General features: G+C 46.6%; 13 non-coding genes across 13 annotated transcripts; all 13 read left to right on the forward strand.

The window, feature by feature from the left end:
* Positions 1 to 417: 417 nt before the first annotated feature.
* On the forward strand, positions 418 to 581 carry LOC134950507 (U1 spliceosomal RNA). The gene has a single exon (XR_010183414.1). It is a non-coding gene; the product is annotated as a U1 spliceosomal RNA (small nuclear RNA).
* A 152-nt stretch (positions 582 to 733) lies between these two features.
* On the forward strand, positions 734 to 896 carry LOC134952208 (U1 spliceosomal RNA). The gene has a single exon (XR_010184781.1). It is a non-coding gene; the product is annotated as a U1 spliceosomal RNA (small nuclear RNA).
* Positions 897 to 1571: 675 nt separating this feature from the next.
* Positions 1572 to 1735, forward strand: LOC134951871 (U1 spliceosomal RNA). The gene has a single exon (XR_010184530.1). It is a non-coding gene; the product is annotated as a U1 spliceosomal RNA (small nuclear RNA).
* Positions 1736 to 1887: 152 nt separating this feature from the next.
* LOC134952209 (U1 spliceosomal RNA) lies at positions 1888 to 2050 on the forward strand. Its single transcript, XR_010184782.1, has one exon. It is a non-coding gene; the product is annotated as a U1 spliceosomal RNA (small nuclear RNA).
* Positions 2051 to 2724: 674 nt separating this feature from the next.
* LOC134951872 (U1 spliceosomal RNA) lies at positions 2725 to 2888 on the forward strand. Its single transcript, XR_010184531.1, has one exon. It is a non-coding gene; the product is annotated as a U1 spliceosomal RNA (small nuclear RNA).
* A 152-nt stretch (positions 2889 to 3040) lies between these two features.
* On the forward strand, positions 3041 to 3203 carry LOC134952276 (U1 spliceosomal RNA). Its single transcript, XR_010184836.1, has one exon. It is a non-coding gene; the product is annotated as a U1 spliceosomal RNA (small nuclear RNA).
* Positions 3204 to 3873: 670 nt separating this feature from the next.
* On the forward strand, positions 3874 to 4037 carry LOC134951427 (U1 spliceosomal RNA). Its single transcript, XR_010184170.1, has one exon. It is a non-coding gene; the product is annotated as a U1 spliceosomal RNA (small nuclear RNA).
* Positions 4038 to 4189: 152 nt separating this feature from the next.
* LOC134952527 (U1 spliceosomal RNA) lies at positions 4190 to 4352 on the forward strand. Its single transcript, XR_010185031.1, has one exon. It is a non-coding gene; the product is annotated as a U1 spliceosomal RNA (small nuclear RNA).
* Positions 4353 to 5022: 670 nt separating this feature from the next.
* LOC134953082 (U1 spliceosomal RNA) lies at positions 5023 to 5185 on the forward strand. Its single transcript, XR_010185417.1, has one exon. It is a non-coding gene; the product is annotated as a U1 spliceosomal RNA (small nuclear RNA).
* Positions 5186 to 5856: 671 nt separating this feature from the next.
* Positions 5857 to 6020, forward strand: LOC134951735 (U1 spliceosomal RNA). The gene has a single exon (XR_010184420.1). It is a non-coding gene; the product is annotated as a U1 spliceosomal RNA (small nuclear RNA).
* Positions 6021 to 6172: 152 nt separating this feature from the next.
* Positions 6173 to 6335, forward strand: LOC134952950 (U1 spliceosomal RNA). Its single transcript, XR_010185314.1, has one exon. It is a non-coding gene; the product is annotated as a U1 spliceosomal RNA (small nuclear RNA).
* A 2608-nt stretch (positions 6336 to 8943) lies between these two features.
* LOC134950325 (U1 spliceosomal RNA) lies at positions 8944 to 9107 on the forward strand. The gene has a single exon (XR_010183263.1). It is a non-coding gene; the product is annotated as a U1 spliceosomal RNA (small nuclear RNA).
* Positions 9108 to 9259: 152 nt separating this feature from the next.
* Positions 9260 to 9422, forward strand: LOC134952877 (U1 spliceosomal RNA). Its single transcript, XR_010185259.1, has one exon. It is a non-coding gene; the product is annotated as a U1 spliceosomal RNA (small nuclear RNA).
* Positions 9423 to 22539: the final 13117 nt, after the last annotated feature.

Raw genomic sequence — 22539 nt, forward strand, 5'->3', positions numbered from 1 at the left:
GGGCATAGCCAACATGAGCCCCACACCGAAGGAGGGTGGAGGTGTTTAATGCGAACTAGGGGTCATCCAAGCACCGCAAAAGGCCGCCATGCCCTGCACGCCCCTTTTCTCTTTTCATATGCAGACGAGGGTTGAAGCCAACTTTGACCCACTGCTTGGATGATATCACCATATGCAAATCCATCTGCTGCAGGCCTTCCCCCAGGAATGCTTGCACTAGTTGTTGCATTTGGTTTGTTGTTTGGGGGTGCTTCAGTATTAGGCAGCCTTCTGCCCTCCCATGTTCATCTGAAAATATGTGTTCTCCCTGCAGTTGTTGTCCCCAGATGAGAGTTCCCTTGTGCTGCCTCAGTTGAATCTTCTTTACTTGACAGAGATGTGCCTGAGCAGCGGCCCTCCCCAGCCCTATCCTAAATCATACTTATTTTGCATAGGAGATACCATGGTCATGAAGATTGTTCTCCCAGGGTGAGGTTCATTCATTGCATTCTGGGTATGCTGACCCCTGTGATTTCCCCAAATGTGGGAAACTTGACTGCATTATTTGTGGTAGTGGGGGACTGTGTTTGTGCTTTCCTCTGGTCAGCTCTGGTAAAAGTCAGATTTATTTGTCTCAGATCTTCCTCTAGCCTTGTTCTTCTTTCGAGAGTTCCCTTGTGCTGCCTCAGTTGGATCTCCTTTACTTGACAGGGGGGTGCCCAAGCAGCGACCCTCCCCAGCTCTAGCCCAACTCCTACTTACCTGCCAGGTGAGATACTATGATCATGAAGGTGCTTCTCCCAGGGCAAGGCTCACCCATTGCACTCTGGGTGTGCTGCCCCTGTGATTTCCCCAAATGTGGGAAACTTGACTGCATAATTTGTGTTTCCACTGGTCGGCTTTCATATAATTCAGATCTCTTTGTCTCAGGTCTCTCTCCAGCCTAGTTTGCAGTCTGTTTCCACTTCTTTTTTTTTTGAGCCCCTCCCTTCTATACCCTTGTGCACTATCCTGACTTCTCCTCCTGTCTGCTTACTTTGTGCCTTCCAATGCACAATGCAAACTACAGGTAGTGCTGCAGGGCCCACAAACTTTTACTTGCATTACAGAGCAGCTCTGGAGCTGTTACAGTGCCAAGCTGCTGCAAGAAATCAGCTTGAATGCTTCAGGGGCTGGGGCATTGCCAACATGAGCCCCACACCGAAGGAGGGTGGGGGTGTTTAATGCGAACTAAGGGTCATCCAAGCGCCGCAAAAGGCCGCCATTCACTGCATACCCCTTTTCTCTTTTCATATGCAGATGAGGGTTCCAGCCAACTTTGGCCCACTGCTTGGATGACATCACTGTATGCAAATCCGTCTTCTGCAGACCTTCCCCCAGGAATGCTTGTACTAGTTGTTGCATTTGGTTTGTTGTTTGGGGGTGCTTCAGTATTAGGCAGCCTTCTGCCCTCCCATGTTCATCTGAAAATATGTGTTCTCCCTGCAGTTGTTGTCCCCAGATGAGAGTTCCCTTGTGCTGCCTCAGTTGAATCTCCTTTACTTGACAGAGATGTGCCTGAGCAGCGGCCCTCCCCAGCCCTATCCCAAATCATACTTATTTTGCATAGGAGATATCATGGTAATGAAGACTGTTATCCCAGGGTGAGGTTCATTCATTGCATTCTGGGTATGCTGACCCCTGTGATTTCCCCAAATGTGGGAAACTCGACTTCATTATTTGTGGTAGTGGGGGACTGTGTTTGTGCTTTCCTCTGGTCAGCTCTGGTAAAAGTCAGATTTATTTGTCTCAGATCTTCCTCTAGCCTTGTTCTTCTTTCGAGAGTTCCCTTGTGCTGCCTCAGTTGGATCTCCTTTTCTTGACAGGGGGGTGCCCAAGCAGCGACCCTCCCCAGCTCTAGCCCAACTCCTACTTACCTGCCAGGTGAGATACTATGATCATGAAGGTGCTTCTCCCAGGGCAAGGCTCACCCATTGCACTCTGGGTGTGCTGCCCCTGTGATTTCCCCAAATGTGGGAAACTTGACTGCATAATTTGTGTTTCCACTGGTCGGCTTTCATATAATTCAGATCTCTTTGTCTCAGGTCTCTCTCCAGCCTAGTTTGCAGTCTGTTTCCACTTCTTTTTTTTTGAGCCCCTCCCTTCTATACCCTTGTGCACTATCCTGACTTCTCCTCCTGTCTGCTTACTTTGTGCCTTCCAATGCACAATGCAAACTACAGGTAGTGCTGCAGGGCCCACAAACTTTTACTTGCATTACAGAGCAGCTCTGGAGCTGTTACAGTGCCAAGCTGCTGCAAGAAATCAGCTTGAATGCTTCAGGGGCTGGGGCATTGCCAACATGAGCCCCACACCGAAGGAGGGTGGGGGTGTTTAATGCGAACTAAGGGTCATCCAAGCGCCGCAAAAGGCCGCCATTCACTGCATACCCCTTTTCTCTTTTCATATGCAGATGAGGGTTCCAGCCAACTTTGGCCCACTGCTTGGATGACATCACTGTATGCAAATCCGTCTTCTGCAGACCTTCCCCCAGGAATGCTTGTACTAGTTGTTGCATTTGGTTTGTTGTTTGGGGGTACTTCAGTATTAGGCAGCCTTCTGCCCTCCCATGTTCATCTGAAAATATGTGTTCTCCCTGCAGTTGTTGTCCCCAGATGAGAGTTCCCTTGTGCTGCCTCAGTTGAATCTCCTTTACTTGACAGAGATGTGCCTGAGCAGCGGCCCTCCCCAGCCCTATCCCAAATCATACTTATTTTGCATAGGAGATATCATGGTAATGAAGACTGTTATCCCAGGGTGAGGTTCATTCATTGCATTCTGGGTATGCTGACCCCTGTGATTTCCCCAAATGTGGGAAACTCGACTTCATTATTTGTGGTAGTGGGGGACTGTGTTTGTGCTTTCCTCTGGTCAGCTCTGGTAAAAGTCAGATTTATTTGTCTCAGATCTTCCTCTAGCCTTGTTCTTCTTTCGAGAGTTCCCTTGTGCTGACTCAGTTGGATCTCCTTCACTTGACAGGGAAGTGCCCGAGCAGTGACCCTACCCAGCTCTAGCCCAACTCCTACTTACCTGCCAGGTGAGATACTATGATCATGAAGGTGCTTCTCCCAGGGCAAGGCTCACCCATTGCACTCTGGGTGTGCTGCTCTTGCGATTTCCCCAAATGTGGGAAACTTGACTGCATAATTTGTGTTTCCCCTGGTCGGCTCTCGTATAATTCAGATCTCTTTGTCTCAGGTCTCTCTCCAGCCTAGTTTGCTGTCTGTTTCCACTTCTCTTTTCTTGAGCCGCACCCTTCTATGCCCTTGCGCACTATTATGACCTCTCCTGTCTGCTTACTTTGTGCCTTCCAACGTCAATGCAAACTACAGGTAGTGCTACAGGGCCCACACCCTTTTACATGCTTTACAGAGCAGCTCTGGAGCTGTTACAGTGCCCAGCTGCTGCAAGAAATCAGCTTGAATGCTTCAGGGGCTGGGGCATAGCCAACATGAGCCCCACACCGAAGGAGGGTGGAGGTGTTTAATGTGAATTAGGGGTCATCCAAGCGCCGCAAAAGGCCGCCATGCCCTGCACATCCCTTTTTTCTTTTCATATGCAGACGAGGGTTGAAGCCAACTTTGACCCACTGCTTGGATGACATCACCATATGCAAATCCATCTGCTGCAGGCCTTCCCCCAGGAATGCTTGCACTAGTTGTTGCATTTGGTTTGTTGTTTGGGGGTGCTTCAGTATTAGGCAGCCTTCTGCCCTCCCATGTTCATCTGAAAATATGTGTTCTCCCTGCAGTTGTTGTCCCCAGATGAGAGTTCCCTTGTGCTGCCTCAGTTGAATCTCCTTTACTTGACAGAGATGTGCCTGAGCAGCGGCCCTCCCCAGCTCTATCCCAAATCATACTTATTTTGCATAGGAGATACCATGGTCATGAAGATTGTTCTCCCAGGTTGAGGTTCATTCATTGCATTCTGGGTATGCTGACCCCTGTGATTTCCCCAAATGTGGGAAACTTGGCTGCATTATTTGTGGTAGTGGGGGACTGTGTTTGTGCTTTCCTCTGGTCAGCTCTGGTAAAAGTCAGATTTCTTTGTCTCAGATCTTCCTCTAGCCTTGTTCTTCTTTCGAGAGTTCCCTTGTGCTGACTCAGTTGGATCTCCTTCACTTGACAGGGGGGTGCCCGAGCTGCGACCCTCCCCAGCTCTAGCCCAACTCCTACTTACCTGCCAGGTGAGATACTATGATCATGTAGGTGCTTCTCCCAGGGCAAGGCTCACCCATTGCACTCTGGGTGTGCTGCCCCTGTGATTTCCCCAAATGTGGGAAACTTGACTGCATAATTTGTGTTTCCCCTGGTCGGCTCTCGTATAATTCAGATCTCTTTGTCTCAGGTCTCTCTCCAGCCTAGTTTGCTGTCTGTTTCCACTTCTCTTTTCTTGAGCCGCTCCCTTCTATGCCCTTGCGCACTATTCTGACCTCTCCTGTCTGCTTACTTTGTGCCTTCCAACGCACAATGCAAACTACAGGTAGTGCTGCAGGGCCCACACCCTTTTACATGCTTTACAGAGCAGCTCTGGAGCTGTTACAGTGCCCAGCTGCTGCAAGAAATCAGCTTGAATGCTTCAGGGGCTGGGGCATAGCCAACATGAGCCCCACACCGAAGGAGGGTGGAGATGTTTAATGCGAATTAGGGGTCATCCAAGCGCCGCAAAAGGCCGCCATTCCCTGCACATCCCTTTTTTCTTTTCATATGCAGACGAGGGTTGAAGCCAACTTTGACCCACTGCTTGGATGACATCACCATATGCAAATCCATCTGCTGCAGGCCTTCCCCAGGAATGCTTGCACTAGTTGTTGCATTTGGTTTGTTGTTTGGGGGTGCTTCAGTATTAGGCAGCCTTCTGCCCTCCCATGTTCATCTGAAAATATGTGTTCTCCCTGCAGTTGTTGTCCCAAGATGAGAGTTCCCTTGTGCTGCCTCAGTTGAATCGCCTTTACTTGACAGAGATGTGCCTGAGCAGCGGCCCTCCCCAGCCCTATCCCAAATCATACTTATTTTGCATAGGAGATACCATGGTCATGAAGATTGTTCTCCCAGGGCAAGGCTCACCCATTGCACTCTGGGTGTGCTACTCCTGCGGTTTCCCCAAATGTTGGACACTTGACTGCATAATTTGTGTTTCACCTGGTCGGCTCTCGTATAATTCAGATCTCTTTGTCTCAGGTCTCTCTCCAGCCTAATTTGCTGTCTGTTTCCACTTCTCTTTTCTTGAGTTGCTCCCTTCTATGCCCTTGCGCACTATCCTGACTTCTCCCGTCTGCTTACTTTGTGCCTTCCAACGCACAATGCAAACTACAGGTAGTGCTGCAGGGCCCACACCCTTTTACTTGCCTTACAGAGCAGCTATTGAGCTGTTACAGTGCCCAGCTGCTGCAAGAAATCAGCTTGAATGCTTCAGGGGCTGGGGCATAGCCATCATGAGCCCCACACCGAAGGAGGGTGGAGGTGTTTAATGCGAACTAGGGGTCATCCAAGCACCGCAAAAGGCCGCCATGCCCTGCATGCCAATTTTATCTTTTCATATGCAGACGAGGGTTGAAGCCAACTTTGACCCACTGCTTGGATGACATCACCATATGCAAATCCATCTGCTGCAGGCCTTCCCCCAGGAATGCTTGCACTAGTTGTTGCATTTGGTTTGTTGTTTGGGGGTGCTTCAGTATTAGGCAGCCTTCTGCCCTCCCATGTTCATCTGAAAATATGTGTACCTCCTGCAGTTGTTGTCCCCAGATGAGAGTTCCCTTGTGCTGCCTCAGTTGAATCTCCTTTACTTGACAGAGATGTGCCTGAGCAGCGGCCCTCTCCAGCCCTATCCCAAATCATACTTATTTTGCATAGGAGATACCATGGTCATGAAGATTGTTCTCCCAGGGTGAGGTTCATTTATTGCATTCTGGGTATGCTGACCCCTGTTATTTCCCCAAATGTGGTAAACTTGACAGCATTATTTGTGGTAGTGGGGGACTGTGTTTGTGCTTTCCTCTGGTCAGCTCTGGTAAAAGTCAGATTTCTTTGTCTCAGATCTTCCTCTAGCCTTGTTCTTCTTTCGAGAGTTCCCTTGTGCTGCCTCAGTTGGATCTCCTTCACTTGACAGGGGGGTGCCCGAGCAGCGACCCTCCCCAGCTCTAGCCCAACTCCTACTTACCTGCCAGGTGAGATACTATGATCATGAAGGTGCTTCTCCCAGGGCAAGGCTCACCAATTGCACTCTGGGTGTGCTGCTCCTGCGATATCCCCAAATGTGGGAAACTTGACTGCATAATTTGTGTTTCCCCTGGTCGGCTCTCGTATAATTCAGATCTCTTTGTCTCATGTCTCTCTCCAGCCTAGTTTGCTGTCTGTTTACACTTCTCTTTTCTTGAGCCACTACCTTCTATGCCCTTGCGCACTATCTTGACTTCTCCCGTCTGCTTACTTTGTGCCTTCCAACGCACAATGCGAACTACAGGTAGTGCTGCAGGGCCCACACCCTTTTAGTTGCCTTACAGAGCAGCTCTGGAGCTATTACAGTGCCCAGCTGCTGCAAGTAATCAGCTTGAATGCTTCAGGGGCTGGGGCATAGCCAACATGAGCCCCACACCGAAGTAGGGTGGAGGTGTTTAATGCGAACTAGGGGTCATCCAAGCGCCGCAAAAGGCCGCCATGCCCTGCACGCCCCTTTTCTCTCTTCATATGCAGACGAGGGTTGAAGCCAACTTTGACCCACTGCTTGGATGACATCACCATATGCAAATCCATCTGCTGCAGGCCTTCCCCCAGGAATGCTTGTACTAGTTGTTGCATTTGGTTTGTTGTTTGGGGGTGCTTCAGTATTAGGCAGCCTTCTGCCCTCCCATGTTCATCTGAAAATATGTGTTCTCCCTGCAGTTGTTGTCCCCAGATGAGAGTTCCCTTGTGCTGCCTCAGTTGAATCTCCTTTACTTGACAAGGGAGGCATTTTGGATTTTTTCTTTGGGTACCCTTACACCTGATGGTCTGAATGAGAGCATCGAACTGAACAACATTGGCAGTCTCTGAAGATTTTATCTATTGATTTACCTAATATATTATTTATTGAATATCCATTTATTGTATGTTTAATAAATAAACAAAATTATTAGAAGTAGCTATTTTGGAAACAGCTTTCCTCTTAGGATGAAACTGTATAATCCTGTTGTGTGTGTTCCTTTAAAGTTCTTTAGTAAAATCCACTAGTAATGATGAACATCAGATTTCTTCCTCCATCCTCTTTTTACACTTTCTCTTGGTTCTATATATATATATTTTTTTTTCTATTTTTTTTCCCCTCCTTCTCCCAAAAGGCCCCCCTCCCCCCCCCTCCCTGTTTTAAATTTTAAAATCTTTAAATATTTAAATCTTCGAATCCTTAAATTGTCTGTTTAATATTTATTTTTTCTTCATTTCTTTTTGTTGTTTAAACAGCAATGTAATTATTCCAGGGGTTAAAATAATGAAATATAGAAATAATATTAACAAAAATTAAAGGTAAAAATGAATTGATAGAATGATCCCATTAAAAGTAAATAAATAATATGGATGTTAAGCTGAGCGGGTTGGATTCGAACATGGGACTAGCTGCATAGAGTGCAGGTGATGTTTCCCCTGCGCCACAAGAACTGCTTTAGTAGTGGCATGGATTTATGTTACCCTAAAAGGTTTTATATAAGTAAATGGGGATCCTTAGTGCTGAGTCTCTGAATTATGTATATGTGATTATAGATATGAGGTATTGATTGAAAGATTATAGGTTAATCTGTATATAGATTATATATTTTCTGTTATTTTTTAAACCACCTTGTTGCTTATTTTATTATTATTTTTAATCACCATGTTGCTTATTTTTATATTATGAAATGCCTTTATATGTGCAATTGCAATTAGAAAGTTGTTCCATATGTGGGTCATTACATGTATGCATCCAATTAGTACATGTATGTATCCAATCAACTAATTAGTAATGCTATTGGTCCGGTGCATTTTAAAAAGAGCCTGCTAGGCTGCTGATGTATCCTCTGACGAAACCGCTCTTGGATAACAGCGGAGAAAGTGATTACCGGACACTCTGATTGCTGAGATATAAGCCCGTTCATGAACGAGCTACATCACGGCGGACGTCTGATGTAAAGACAGCGGTGAAGGGGAAAAAGCAATTTGAGACCGAGCAAAAGGAGGTCTCTACCCCACGGCAGGGAGAAATATCCCGACCGCGAGTGCCAATAAGATCCAGCCACGGTTAACGGGGGTCGTAGCATACCGCTGTGTTTCACCAACCATCACAGCGCTCTCCCCCTGTTTTCTTTCATTACTCACGTGAGTTACATATGAACTTTAACTGCAGTAAATAAGAGGCGTTGGTTACAACTGTTGCTGTTCATCCACAAGAAGGAATTTAATGTATCAATTACAATTGGAAAGTAACGATTAAATTACAACAGCTGTATCCAGGAGGATTTTTTGGACACTTTAATAAACATTCCGTTGTCATCAAGGGCAATATGAAATAGATCCTGATTACATTTAGATATGGATAGTGGTGCCTATATATGTTGACTCCATTGTATTTTATTGAATGTGGGTTTCTTCTGTCTATATATATTTTTTTAAAATAAAGAGCTTGTACATTTTATTTTTTGCGCTCCCTTGATAACAAGTGTGATTATCTTTAAAATTTGGTTTATTATTGGTAGAACAGTACTACCTATGGGAGCAGCATTTTATAATATATGGTGAAAATTAATAGATGTATAAAGATTAAATAAGCAACAAATTGGTGAAATAGATACGTTTTGATAGGAGCGCTGGGTTCTATATATATATATTGACATTTGGTTATATATATGTATAGACTTTATAAATTCTTGACAGAGATGTGCCTGAGCAGCGGCCCTCCCCAGCCCTATCCCAAATCATACTTATTTTGCATAGGAGATACCATGGTCATGAAGATTGTTCTCCCAGGGTGAGGTTCATTCATTGCATTCTGGGTATGCTGACCCCTGTGATTTCCCCAAATGTGGGAAACTCGACTGCATTATTTGTGGTAGTGGGGGACTGTGTTTGTGCTTTCCTCTGGTCAGCTCTGGTAAAAGTCAGATTTATTTGTCTCAGATCTTCCTCTAGCCTTGTTCTTCTTTCGAGAGTTTCCATGTGCTGCCTCAGTTGGATCTCCTTCACTTGACAGGGGGGTGCCCGAGCAGCGACCCTCCCCAGCTCTACCCCAACTCCTACTTACCTGCCAGGTGAGATACTATGATCATGAAGGTGCTTCTCCCAGGGCAAGGCTCACCCATTGCACTCTGGGTGTGCTGCTCCTGCGGTTTCCCCAAATGTTGGACACTTGACTGCATAATTTGTGTTTCCCCTGGTCGGCTCTCGTATAATTCAGATCTCTTTGTCTCAGGTCTCTCTCCAGCCTAGTTTGCTGTCTGTTTCCACTTCTCTTTTCTTGAGTTGCTCCCTTCTATGCCCTTGCGCACTATCCTGACTTCTCCCGTCTGCTTACTTTGTGCCTTCCAACGCACAATGCAAACTACAGGTAGTGCTGCAGGGCCCACACCCTTTTACTTGCCTTACAGAGCAGCTCTGGAGCTGTTACAGTGCCCAGCTGCTGCAAGAAATCAGCTTGAATGCTTCAGGGGCTGGGGCATAGCCCCACACCGAAGGAGGGTGGAGGTGTTTAATGCGAACTAGGGGTCATCCAAGCGCCGCAAAAGGCCGCCATGCCCTGCACGCCCCTTTTCTCTTTTCATATGCAGACGAGGGTTGAAGCCAACTTTGACCCACTGCTTGGATGACATCACCATATGCAAATCCATCTGCTGCAGGCCTTCCCCCAGGAATGCTTGCACTAGTTGTTGCATTTGGTTTGTTGTTTGGGGGTGCTTCAGTATTAGGCAGCCTTCTGCCCTCCCATGTTCATCTGAAAATATGTGTTCTCCCTGCAGTTGTTGTCCCCAGATGAGAGTTCCCTTGTGCTGCCTCAGTTGAATCTCCTTTACTTGACAGAGATGTGCCTGAGCAGCGGCCCTCCCCAGCTCTATCCCAAGTCATACTTATTTTGCATAGGAGATACCATGCATCTATACATACATGCGCTAACACCTGGGCATACACTGATGTACCCACACCTAATATCCATACATACACGCCCTGACACCTGGACATACACCAACATTCCCACACCTGCATCTATACATACACATGCTGACACCTGGACATACACCAACATACAAGCACCTGCATCTATATATACACGCGCTGACAAATGGACATACACCGACGTACCCACACTTGCATCTATACATACATGCACTGACATCTGGACATACAAGCACCTGCATCTATACATACACGCGCTGACACCTGAACCTACACTGACGTTCCCACACCTGCATCTATACATACACATTCTGACACCTGGACATACACAGACGTACCCACACCTGCATCTATACATACACGCGTTGACACCTGGACGTACACTGACGTACACACACCTACATCTATATATGCATGGATGCAAATGTGGGTACGTCTGTATACGTCCAGTTGTTAGCATGTGTATGTATAGATGTTAGGTGTGGGTACATCAGTGTATGTCCAGGTGTCAGCACATGTATGTATAGATTCACATGTGGGTACGTTGGTGTACGTTTAGGGGTCAGCGTGTTTATGTATAGATGTTGGTGTGTGTATGTCAGTGTACGTACAGATATAGGTGTGTGTATGTATGTATGTATGTATGTATGTATATGTATAGAGGAAGGTGTGATACATACATATAACACATACATGATAGATACATACATATATCACACACGCGATAGATAGATAGATAGATAGATAGATAGATAGAACACATACATACAAGATAGATACATACATACATACATGATAGATACATATATACACACACATACGATAGATAGATAGATAGATAGATACATATATATATATATCACAAACATATATAATTCATACATATATCACACTCACATACATGATACATACATGAGAAAGACCTGGGAAGGTGATGAGGCCCGGGCCCCCTGCTGATGTTGCGTTGAGGAAGGCAGTGTTCCAGGGCGGATGCCAGTCGGGGAGAGCGCCGCGCAGCCCGGGAAAAATACTGCTGAGGAGCTACATCTGGAAGAGCCCCAGGGAGGGAGAGTGTCACATGCCCCATCCTGCGCGGCACACTCTGCAGGCCTGCACATGGGAAGGGAGGTCTCTGGCCACACATACTCACCCTGCTGCTGAAGCCCCGCTGCTGTCCCCATCAGCGCTCTCCAGCGGGGAGCGGGGCCAGGATGAACCTCAACCTGTGAGAACTATCTTCATGATCAAGAGATCTCATATGCAAGATAAGTATGTGTTGGGAAAGGGCTGGGGAGGGCGGCTGCTCGGGCACACCCTCGTCAAGTTAAGGAGATTTAACTGAGGAAGCACAAGGGAACTCTCGTCTGGGGACAACAACTGCAGGGAGACCACATCTTTTCAGATGAACATGGGAGGGCGGAAGGCTGCCTAATACTGAAGCACCCTCAGACATTAAACCATATGCAACAACTATTGCAAGCATTCCTGGGGGAAGGTCTGCAGCAGACGGATTTGCATTCAGTGATGTCATCCAAGCAGTGGGCCAAAGTTGGCTGGAACCCTCATCTGTATATGAAAAGAGAAAAGGGGCATGCGGGGCATGGCGGTCTTTTGCGGCGCTTGGATAACCCCAAGTTTGCATTAAACACCCCCACCCTCCTTCGGTGTGGGGCTCATGTTGGCCATGCCCAAGCCCCTGAAGCATTCAAGCTGATTTCTTGCAGCAGCTGGGCTCTACAAGACAAGTAAAAGGGTGTGGGCCCTGCAGCACCACCGGTAGTTTGCATACACACATATATAGGACAGCATCTCTTATATGCCCCAGGGTCAATAAAATAGTATCCTTGTCTAGGCTATCCATCCCCTCAGATAAGGCATTTGTCCATGCCGCTACAGCACTACACACCCAGGTCGACGCAATTGCCGGTCTGAGTAAGGTACCTGAATGTGTATAAATGGACTTCAGGGTAATCTCCTGTTTGCGGTCAGCACACTCTTTGAGGGTAGCCGTATCCTGGGACGGGAGGGCTACCTTCTTGGATAAGCGTGTTAATGCTTTGTCCACCCTAGGGGAGGATTCCCATCGTAACCTATCCGTTGATGGGAAAGGATACGCCATAAGATTCCTTTTGGAAATCTGCAGTCTTTTATCTGGAGATTTCCAAGCTTTTTTACATAACTCGTTCAGCTCGTGTGAGGGGGGCAAGGTTACCTCAGGCTTCTTTCCCTTGTACATATGTACCCTCTTGTCAGCGACAGGGGGTTACTCTGTGATGTGCAAAACATCTTTTATTGCCATAATCATAAATCGAATGGATTTTGCCAATTTTGGCTGTAACTTTGCATCATCGTAATCGACACTGGAGTCAGAATCCGTGTCGGTATCTGTGTCAACAAACTGGGATAGTGGGCGCTTATGAGACCCTGACAGTCCCTGCAACATAGGATCAGGCATGGGTTGAGACCCTGACTGTCCCAAAGCTTCTGCCTTGTCTAATCTTTTGTGCAATGAGTTTACACTAGCATTTAAAACATTCCACATATCCATCCAATCAGCTGTCGGCAGAGAAACCACATTCATTTGCTCCCGCTCCTCTCTAATATAGCCTTCTTCCTCAGACATGTCGACACACGTGTACCGACACACCACACACACAGGGAATGCTTTTTCTGAAGACAGTTTCCCCACAAGGCCCTTTGGAGAGACAGAGAGGGAGTATGCCAGCACACACCCCAGCGCTATATAACCCAGGAATAAAACAGTAACTTAATGTTTGCCCAGTAGTGCTGCTGTATGTAATTTGCGAATTATGTGCCCCCCCCCCCCCCCTCTTTTCAACCCTCTTGTCTAACGTGGTATAAGCAGGGTAGAGTCCGGGGAGCTTCCTCTCAGCGGTGCTGTGGAGAAAAAATGGCGCTGGTGAGTGCTGAGGGAGAAGCCCCGCCCCCTCGGAGGCGGGCTTCTGTCCCGCTTAAACTGTAAAATTGGTGGGGGCTCATACATTTATACAGTGCCCAGCTGTATATATGTTATATTTTTGCGAAAGAGGTTTATATTGCTGCCCAGGGCGCCCCCCCTGCGCCCTGCACCCTTACAGTGACCGGAGTATGTGAGGTGTATGGGAGCAAAGGCACACAGCTGCAGTGCTGTGCGTTACCTCAGTGAAGATCATGAAGTCTTCTGCCGCCTCTGAAGTCTTCTTTTCTTCTCATACTCACCCGGCTTCTATCTTCCGGCTCTGCGAGGGGGTCGGCGGCGCGGCTCTGGGACGGACGGCGAGGGTGAGATCCTGCGTACCAATCCCTCTGGAGCTAATGGTGTCCAGTAGCCTAAGAAGCAGGACCTTGCAACTCAGAGAGTAGGGCTGCTTCTCTCCCCTCAGTCCCTCGATGAGGGAGTCTGTTGCCAGCAGTGCTCCCTGAAAATTAAAAACCTAACAAAATACTTTCTGTCAGAAAGCTCAGGAGAGCTCCTGAAAAGCACCCAGTCTCCACTGGGCACAGTATCAAACTGAGGTCTGGAGGAGGGGCATAGAGGGAGGAGCCAGTGCACACCCAGAACTAAAGTCTTTCTTAAAGTGCCCATGTCTCCTGCGGAGCCCGTCTATCCCCATGGTCCTTACGGAGTCCCCAGCATCCTCTAGGACGTTAGAGAAAATAGGATTTTAATACCTACTGGTAAATCCTTTTCTCTTATTCCGTAGAGGATGCTGGGCACCCGTCCCAGTGCGTACTGTGTCTGCAGTTATTAAATGGCCCTTAACTCCAGAACATTTATGTGGAGACAACTTTCCTGACTTGACCATCTTCCTTGGATGTTTTCCCCCTGTGTGACTGCTCCCCAGCCTCGGAGGGTTGCATCCGTGGTCCCTAGGATCCCGTCCTGGATCCCAAACCATCGCCCCTCTAGGTGGTGAGAACTGTGCAGCCACCAATGGAGTGAGATTCTGGTCTTGGAAGACAGGATTATCCTCCGGTGCATGTGTAGGTGGGATCCGGACCACTTGTCCAACAGGTCCCACTGGAACACTCTGGCATGGAGCCTGCCAAACTGAATGGCCTCGTAGGCCGCAACCATCTTCCCCAGCAACCGAATGCATTGATGGATTAACACTCTTGCTGGTTTCAGAATTTGTTTGACCAGACTCTGGATCTCCAGAGCCATTCCACTAGAAGAAAACCTCTTCTGTGTCCAGTATCACTCCCAAAAACAACAACCGCGTCATTAGGACCAACTGCGATTTTGGCAAGTTTAGGAGCCAACCATGTTGTTAAAGAACTGTCAGGGAGAGTAGATGTTTTGCACCAACTGGTACCGGGATCTCGCCTTTATCAGGAGATCATCCAAGTACGGGATAATTGTGACTCCTTGCTTGCGAAGGAGAACCATCATTTCCGCCATCACCCTAGTGAAAATCCTCGGAGCCGTGGACAGACCAAACGGCAACGTCTGAAATTGGTAATGACAATCCTGAATTGCAAACCTCAGGTAGCTTGATGCAGTGGCTAAATGGGAACATGTAAGTAGGCATCCTTTATTTCTACCAAAACCATGAAATCTCCTTTATCCCCCGGACTGGAGATCACTACCCTGAGAGATTCCATCTTGAAATTGAATTTCTTTAGGTAGAAATTAAGGGATTTCAGATTTAAGATTGGTCTGACTGAGCCGTCCGGCTTCGGGACCACGAAGAGGCTTGAATAAAAACCTTCTCCCTGCTGACTAAGGCTGATTTGAACAATCGGTGAGGGGGAACTTCTTGAAACCCCAGTTTGTACCCTTGGGACACTATTTGTAAAACCCACGAGTCCAGGTCCGAATGAATCCAGAACTGACTGAAGAGTTTTAGACGTGCCCCCCAGTGGCTGAACTAGCGAGCAGTGGGCCCATGTGCGACAAAATGGCTTGGGCCCCCCCCCCATCCCATCCAAGTCCACCCCCTCACCCCTGGAGAGGATCTGGTGAGGGGGGCCTGCTCAGGGAAGTGGATACCTAGCAACAGTGCCGTAACTAGACATTTTAGCAGTGTGTGCAAGAAACGGCATTGGAGCCCCACCCCTGCATGCAAAACAGGGGCAGTGCGCGCCGTAGGCGCGCGCAAAAAAACATAGTGGCGTGGCTTCGTGGTTAAGGGGTGTGGCCACAAAATAATACCAATTCATAAAACGGTGCACAGTAGTCTCCATTATTCAAATTACGCCGCACAGTAGCACCACTACACCAGGTAGAGACCCTTTTACACCTTACGGCGGACAGATTCCTCTTTTTACACATTACAGCAGACAGCGTCCTCTTTTTACACATTACAGCAGACAGCGTCCCCTTTTTACACATTACGGCAGACAGCATCCCCCTTTTTTACACAACGGCAGACAGTGTGCCCTTGTTACACATAGCGGCAGACAGCGTACATTTTTTTCACATAACGGCAGACAGCCTGCCCTTGTTAAACATAGCGGCAGACAGCGTACACTTTTTACACATAACGGCAGACAGCCTGCCCTTGTTAAACATAGCGGCAGACAGCGTACACTTTTTTCACATAACAGCAGTCAGCCTGCCCTTGTTACACATAATGGCAGACATCGTACACTTTTTACACATTACAGCAGACAGCTTGCCCTTGTTACACATTACAGCAGACAGCTTGCCCTTGTTACACATTATGGCAGACAGCGTGCCCTTGTTACACATTACGGCAGACAGCATCCCCCTTGTTACACATTACGGCAGGCAGATTCCCCCTTGTTACACATTGCGGCAAGCAGATTCCCCCTTTTTACACATTGCGGCAAGCAGCTTCCCCCTTTTTACACATTGCGGCAGGCAGATTCCCCCTTTTTACACATTGCGGCAGGCAGTCCCCCTTTTTACACATAGCTGCAGGCAGATTCCCCCTTTTTACACATAGCAGCAGGCAGATTCCCCCTTTTTACACATTGCGGCAGGCAGTCCCCCTTTTTACACATAGCTGCAGGCAGATTCCCCCTTTTAACACATAGCTGCAGGCAGATTCCCCCCTTTTACACATAGCTGCAGGCAGATTCCCCCTTTTTACACATAGCGGCAGGCAGATTCCCCCTTTTTACACATAGCGGCAGGCAGATTCCCCCTTTTTACACATAGCGGCAGGCAGATTCCCCCTTTTTACACATAGCGGCAGGCAGTCCCAACAAAGAAAGAAAGAGAGAAAGAAAGAAAGAAAGAAAGAAAGAAAGAAAGAAAGAAAGAAAGAAAGAAAGAAAGAAAGAAAGAAAGAAAGAAAGAAAGAAAGAAAGAAAGAAAGAAAGAAAGAAAGAAAGAAAGAAAGAAAGAAAGAAGAATTATACTTACCCTCTCCGCTGGCTCAGGCTCCTCGTGCAGCTTGACGATTCCCGGGCAGTAGAGAAGGAGGAGGAGGGAGGTGGAGGAGGGAGCCGCAGCAGCGCTGTGTTATTGGTGGAGGCGCTGCTGCTGCTGCCCCTCTGCTTCACTATAGGCTGTTCTCGGAAGACAGCCTATAGTGAAGCAGAGGGGCAGCAGCAGCGCCTCCACCAGTAACAAAGCGCTGCTGTGGCTCCTTCCTTCACCTCCCTCCTCCTCCTCCTCCCCCCCGTGCCGCTGCTCCTCTCATCTCCAAGCGACCCTCCTCCCTCTTCGTGTGTTACAGAGGTGGCAGCGTGTCTGGTGCTGCGGCTGCTGCCCGTAGTGCCCTGGCCTGATCTGTTCGTTACGACGGGCGGGCGGCGGGAGTCGCAGGACGCAGACCCGACGGGAGCGCTGGTGTGCGGCTGCGGCATGATACAATGAGTCATTGTGACTCATTGTAATGCCGGCGGCTGTGGGCCCTTGAGTGCGGCGGGGCCCCAGTGCAATGCACTGCCTGCCCTGCCAGTAGTTCCGCCCCTGGTGCCCCCCACTGGTGTGGGCTCCTGCAAGAGAGCCCCAGTGTCATGCAGTGGATTTGGCAGAAGCAGAGGACTCTGCTCCTGCGATCTTGAAGAGGCTTCTTGGAGTCAGCATCAGCATTCCCTTGGTGAATCCACAATGCCCTCCTATCCGAGACTGCCATGAAATTGGCCCGTGAGCACTTGTGCCCGGTGTAGGATTTTTAAATATGTGTAGTTTACTGTATGCAAGGGTTTAAAACCTTTTAGGAACTGATATCTAAGGTGTATTACATGTAGTTTAAAAAAAACAAAAAAGGTTTATTTTATGGCAGTAGTTTCCAAACTGGGGTTCTTGCACTGGTAGCATAGTTTGGTGGTCCAGGACCAATTAAAATTATTTATACTTTATTAAATTGGCAAAACCATTCCCTCACAACATAACTGAACCTGAGGATGACATGCTATAAACACAATTTACTTAATTTTATATTTTTTTCTGAATTTCTCAATAAAAAAAACTTTGGCCTAGGGGTGCCGTGAAACAAATTTTGATACTATTTATTTATATAGTGCTCTTTCTCCAACACGACTCAAGGCGCTTGAGATATGGCTTCTGGAACTGAACACAGGATTCTAAATGTGGCTGTACCAAGGACCTATACAGTGGCATTACAGGTTGAGTATCCCTTATCCAAAATGCTTGGGACCAGAGGAATTTTGGATATCGGATTTTTCTGTATTTTGGAATAATTGCATACCATAACGAGATATTATGGTGATGGGACCTAAATCTAAGCACAGAATGCATTTATGTTTCATATATACCATATACACACAGCCTGAAGGTCATTTTAGCCAATATTTTTTATAACTTTGTGCATTAAACAAAGTGTGTGTACATTCACAGAATTAATTTATGTGTCATATACACCTTATACACACAGTCTGAAGTTCATTTAATACAATATTTTTAATAACTTTGAGTATTAAACAAAGTTTGTGTACACTGAGCCATCAAAAAACAAAGGTTTCACTATCTCAGTCTCACTCAAAAAAGTCCGTATTTCGGAATATTCCGTATTTCGGAATATTTGGATATGGGATACTCAACCTGTATTACTTTTTTCTGCTACTGGTTCTTTACCTATGCAAACAAGCATCTGACTTGCCTTTCCTATTGCTTTGTTACATTGCTCACCTGAAATAGTAATACTTAGATAGCTTTCCTCTTGCCATTATAATGCCCTTAATATTATAGTTAGCCTTTGTATTTTTGAGACGTGTATGATTTTGCATTTTTTGGCATTAAATGTTGCCATGTTCTTAACCATTCCTCTAGTCCAGGGGCGGAACTGCCAGAGACAACGGAGTCAGTTGCCGCCGGGCTCCAGCCCTAAAGGGGCTTCCTCCATTGCCCTCCGGCTGTTACGTGCCCTTCCTACTAAATAGACAAAGGCGCTACCAGCAGGGTCTCGCAGTTTGTACATTCCATGCCGTAACACCCTTCTTTCCACCTTTTTAAAGACCCAGCCAAGCAGCCTCGCCGCTGCCACCACCGCTAGCTGCAGCACTGCCAGCGGTGGGGTGCCCCTGCTTCTTCTCACACCACAGATAGCTGGGCAGCACTGCAACTGCCTGCCTGATTGCTCCGCCCCCTTCCGGCTCCCAAGCACCTCTGCTGCCCAGTGATCCAGGAGCCTGCTGCTAGGAAGAAGTGGCCGAGCTTCAGCAAGCGAGTCTGGACACTGGCGGAGGAAGCCATGATAACCAGATAATGGGGAGTGGAGAGCCAGTTCCAAGGTAATACTTTATACAGCTGGTTGAGATCCTGGTCGGTGGATATGGATTCCAAGAAAACCCTGGAGGTGCTTCCTTTCAAGGGAGACACTCTCTTTGGAGAAGACCTCAATAAGATTGTAGCTGATCTGGCTACTGCTAAAACAGCTTGCCTACCTAGTATGACTCCTACCACGCAGAAGGCTAAAAGTACTTTCCCTTGGCCCTTTCATCCTCAAGGTAAAGCGTACCCAAGGTCAGGCATACCCAAAGCAAGCTCATGCTTCCAGACCTGCCAAGCCCAGACTGAAGCAAGCCTGGGCTGCCCATCAGCCTGCTTCCAAAACGGACAAGCCTGCCGCATGACGGTGCAGGCCTCCCTCTGGGGGATCCCAGGGTGGGGGGCCCGACTTCTAGGTTTGGCATAATTCTAAGCTAGAGAATTCTGTTTGGAGCTCACCTTGTACTTTGTGAAGAAATAATCAGCATTGTGGCTGAGCAGATACATGTAGTGTGTGGCTGCAAACTGCATGGATCTGCTGCGTTGTAATGCTGATACTTTTTTTTTCAAAGTACCAATAGCTTCATATAATGTTCACAATTTTTATGCAGGATCAAATAGCTCAATAGGTAGGGTGTTTGATTAGAATTCAACAGGTTATAGGTTTGAATCCTGGGTATGGTAGTTTGAGATGTGTTATTTAATAAAGTATGTTGTTCTGACTGCCGGCATCCTATCACCTGGGATATCATACTAAATAAATGGAGTTGATCAATTTTTTTTAATTTTTTTTTTAAACTAGGGACAATTTCCAGATACTTTTCTTTATAACTGAGATTGCCCCCTGGAACTTCACATCAGTTGACAACTATGCATGAGTGGGCAGTGCTTGCTCTGGATCTGCCCACCCATTTATGTGCCGTCATAAAAGAAAGCACAACTGACAGTTATCCTGGGCGTACACTACACAATTATCTGTCAGGCTATCTATCCAGTCTGGATGGATGGAATGAAAATCTGGTAATGTATAGGAGCAAATGTCAATTAACCATTTGCTCCCAAACACTAGAAAAGTGGTCAAAAATGGTCATTACACAAATTGGTTAAACCCAAAATTTAACCAATTTGTTTAGGGGACCATTTTTGTCCATTTTCTAGTGTTTGAGAGTAAATCGTTGATAGTCATTTGCTCACATAGATAACTGGATTTCTATTCCAACCAGCCAGTGTTGGAGATATGGTCTGCCAGATTACATAATGCATACCAGAGCCATAACTAGACTTTTTGGTGCCCTGTGACAGATAATTATATGCCCCCCCCCCTCCCCATTTTTGCAATATGGACAAAAGGCGCATGCCTTGTGGGGAAGGGGCATAACAAGATTGGTCTCAGAGAAAGCACATGAGATATGAAGATATATCTAGTATACTTGACACTCAATGGTTTGTGGTATTGCCGGGGTGCCCTCCTTAAATGCATATACAGTCACACATGGCGTGTTTGTGCAAATGGCATATCAGCAGTCAGCACTAACTGGTGACATGCCATTTGTACAAGTAAGCCATGTGTGACTAGTATATAAACATACTTTATTAAATAACACCTCAAACTATCATACCCAGGATTCAAACCTATAACCTGTTGAATTCTAATCAAATACCCTACCCATTGAGCTACTTGATCCTGCATCTATTCTAACCTCCAAAAACAGATTCAGTTGCATTTTCCAGCGTGTTTTGTTTGCGCCTTTGCAAATGTCTTACATCGACAAACTTATTTAGTACTATTTTGCAAATAGGGTTACATTGTCGCAACATTGTGTTCCCTAATTGCTTGATTTTTTTAAATGCAACAATTGATAAAGACACCTGATAATTGCTCTGTGGAGTCTTATTTTGTGTCTACTTCTTATCTACATTTAATTCCCTACCTCTAATCAAGGCATTTTTAAATGCTGGGGGCTGCCAGGACGTGAGGCCTACCTAGACTTTAGATCTGAATTTGAATGTACTTGTGAACTAACTTAATTTCCTACTTCTAAATTCATTCCTAAATTCACTACTTACATTAATCCTGTAGTTGGGCATTTTGAGCCTTCAATTGTGGGCATTGTTTTGTGTCCAAACCAGCAGCTGGTGGTGTGCATTTGCTGGAAAGGCATCGAAGACCTCCGATATGCTGCATCTCCTGATGTGTGTCTCCCTCAAGTGGCTGTCAGCAAATGCATGCTAGACACCCCATTCCAAGCTGATTGTGACATCACGGAACATGCATCATAGAACAGGCATGCTAGAATATGGGTCTTCAACCTGCGACCCTCCAGCTGCTGTGGAACTACATATACCAGCATGCCCTGCCTCAGTTTTAGCATACCTTAATAGCAAAACTGTGGCAGGGCATGCTGGGATGTGTAGTTTCACAGCAGCTGGAGGGCCACAGGATGAAGACCCATGTGCTAGAGCCAAGCCGCAGGTACATTGAATGCTAGCAAGCTGAATGTTTAAATCATTTTTGTTCCGCAGCATTCCAATGCGGAAGATTCCATGGAACCAGAGATTATTCCATTGAGAAGGACATGCTGCCTGGATGACTGCACTGTGCAAATTAAATCACGGAGCCAGTTGGCTTGTGGGTGGCTCTGGTGACTGGGTGGTTGGGTGGGCGGTGTGTCGGAGGTGGAGCACATGCAAATGAATGTGTATCATCCAGCTAGTGAGAGTGAAAACTCATGCAGGAGTGTGCCTGCTTGTCAGTGGGTTATGCACCTTGCCAGGTGTCAAATCTACATGGAGCAGCTGGAGGGGACAAGAGCAGGTTTGCAAAATATAGATAGAAGAGCATATATGCTGGCGCATTCTCCATGATTGTGTCAGCTTATGTTTTGGTGCACTGCACTTTCCTTCACTAAGTTTTAGCCATTTTGGTTAAATGCAAGTGTAGTTGCTTCTCGCCCTTTTGGCTGTGATCTTGTATCGTGGTTGAAGAGTCTGCTGGAGGGATTGTTTTCTTCATTGGCGAGAGATTGAAGATATTCCAGGATGGAAGGCTTGGGAACACTATCCGTTTTTCAGTTGTGGAAGAGTTGAAAGACCGGATTGGACTACATTCTATAGTAAAGGATATCTTTGTATTTATTAATCCTCCCTTTATATGTGTCTGTCTTTCAATAAAGCTTCGGGCTTGTGATTCCCTCACCCTCTTACACTCCACACACATAGCCTTATTAACTGTTGTATTATTGTATTGTTTAAATGTATAGTGCAGTTCATGATTTATAGTGTAGGCTGGCCTGTGCTTTAGTTCTTGAACTGTACTATACCGACAGCATTTGTATTGTGTTTTGGCTGTGCTGCAAAACGGTACTTATGTGTGTAATGTTTATGTATGTTTTTTTGCTTCTTTATGTCAATAAAGACTGCTTTTTCAATCCAATATCTGAAAACAATCAATGTTTATCTTTGATGGCAATAGAAGTGGTATGATATTTGCTGCTTTTGAAAGGCAATATCTGATATGTCCCCTATCTGGGAACCATATATTAAATGGCTTTTCAGAAAAGGGAGATGGGAGAAGAGCTTTCAGTACTTGTAGGACCGATGCTCATTTCCTATTCTAGCCTCCAAAAACAGATTCAGTTGCATTTTCCAGCGTGTTTTGGATGCGCCTTTGCAAATGTCTTACATCGACAAACTTATTTAGTACTATTTTGCAAATAGGGTTACATTGTTGCAACATTGTGTTCCCTAATTGCTTGATTT

This window comes from Pseudophryne corroboree, chromosome 8, assembly GCF_028390025.1.
Source record: "Pseudophryne corroboree isolate aPseCor3 chromosome 8, aPseCor3.hap2, whole genome shotgun sequence".
NCBI classification, from domain to species: domain Eukaryota; kingdom Metazoa; phylum Chordata; class Amphibia; order Anura; family Myobatrachidae; genus Pseudophryne; species Pseudophryne corroboree.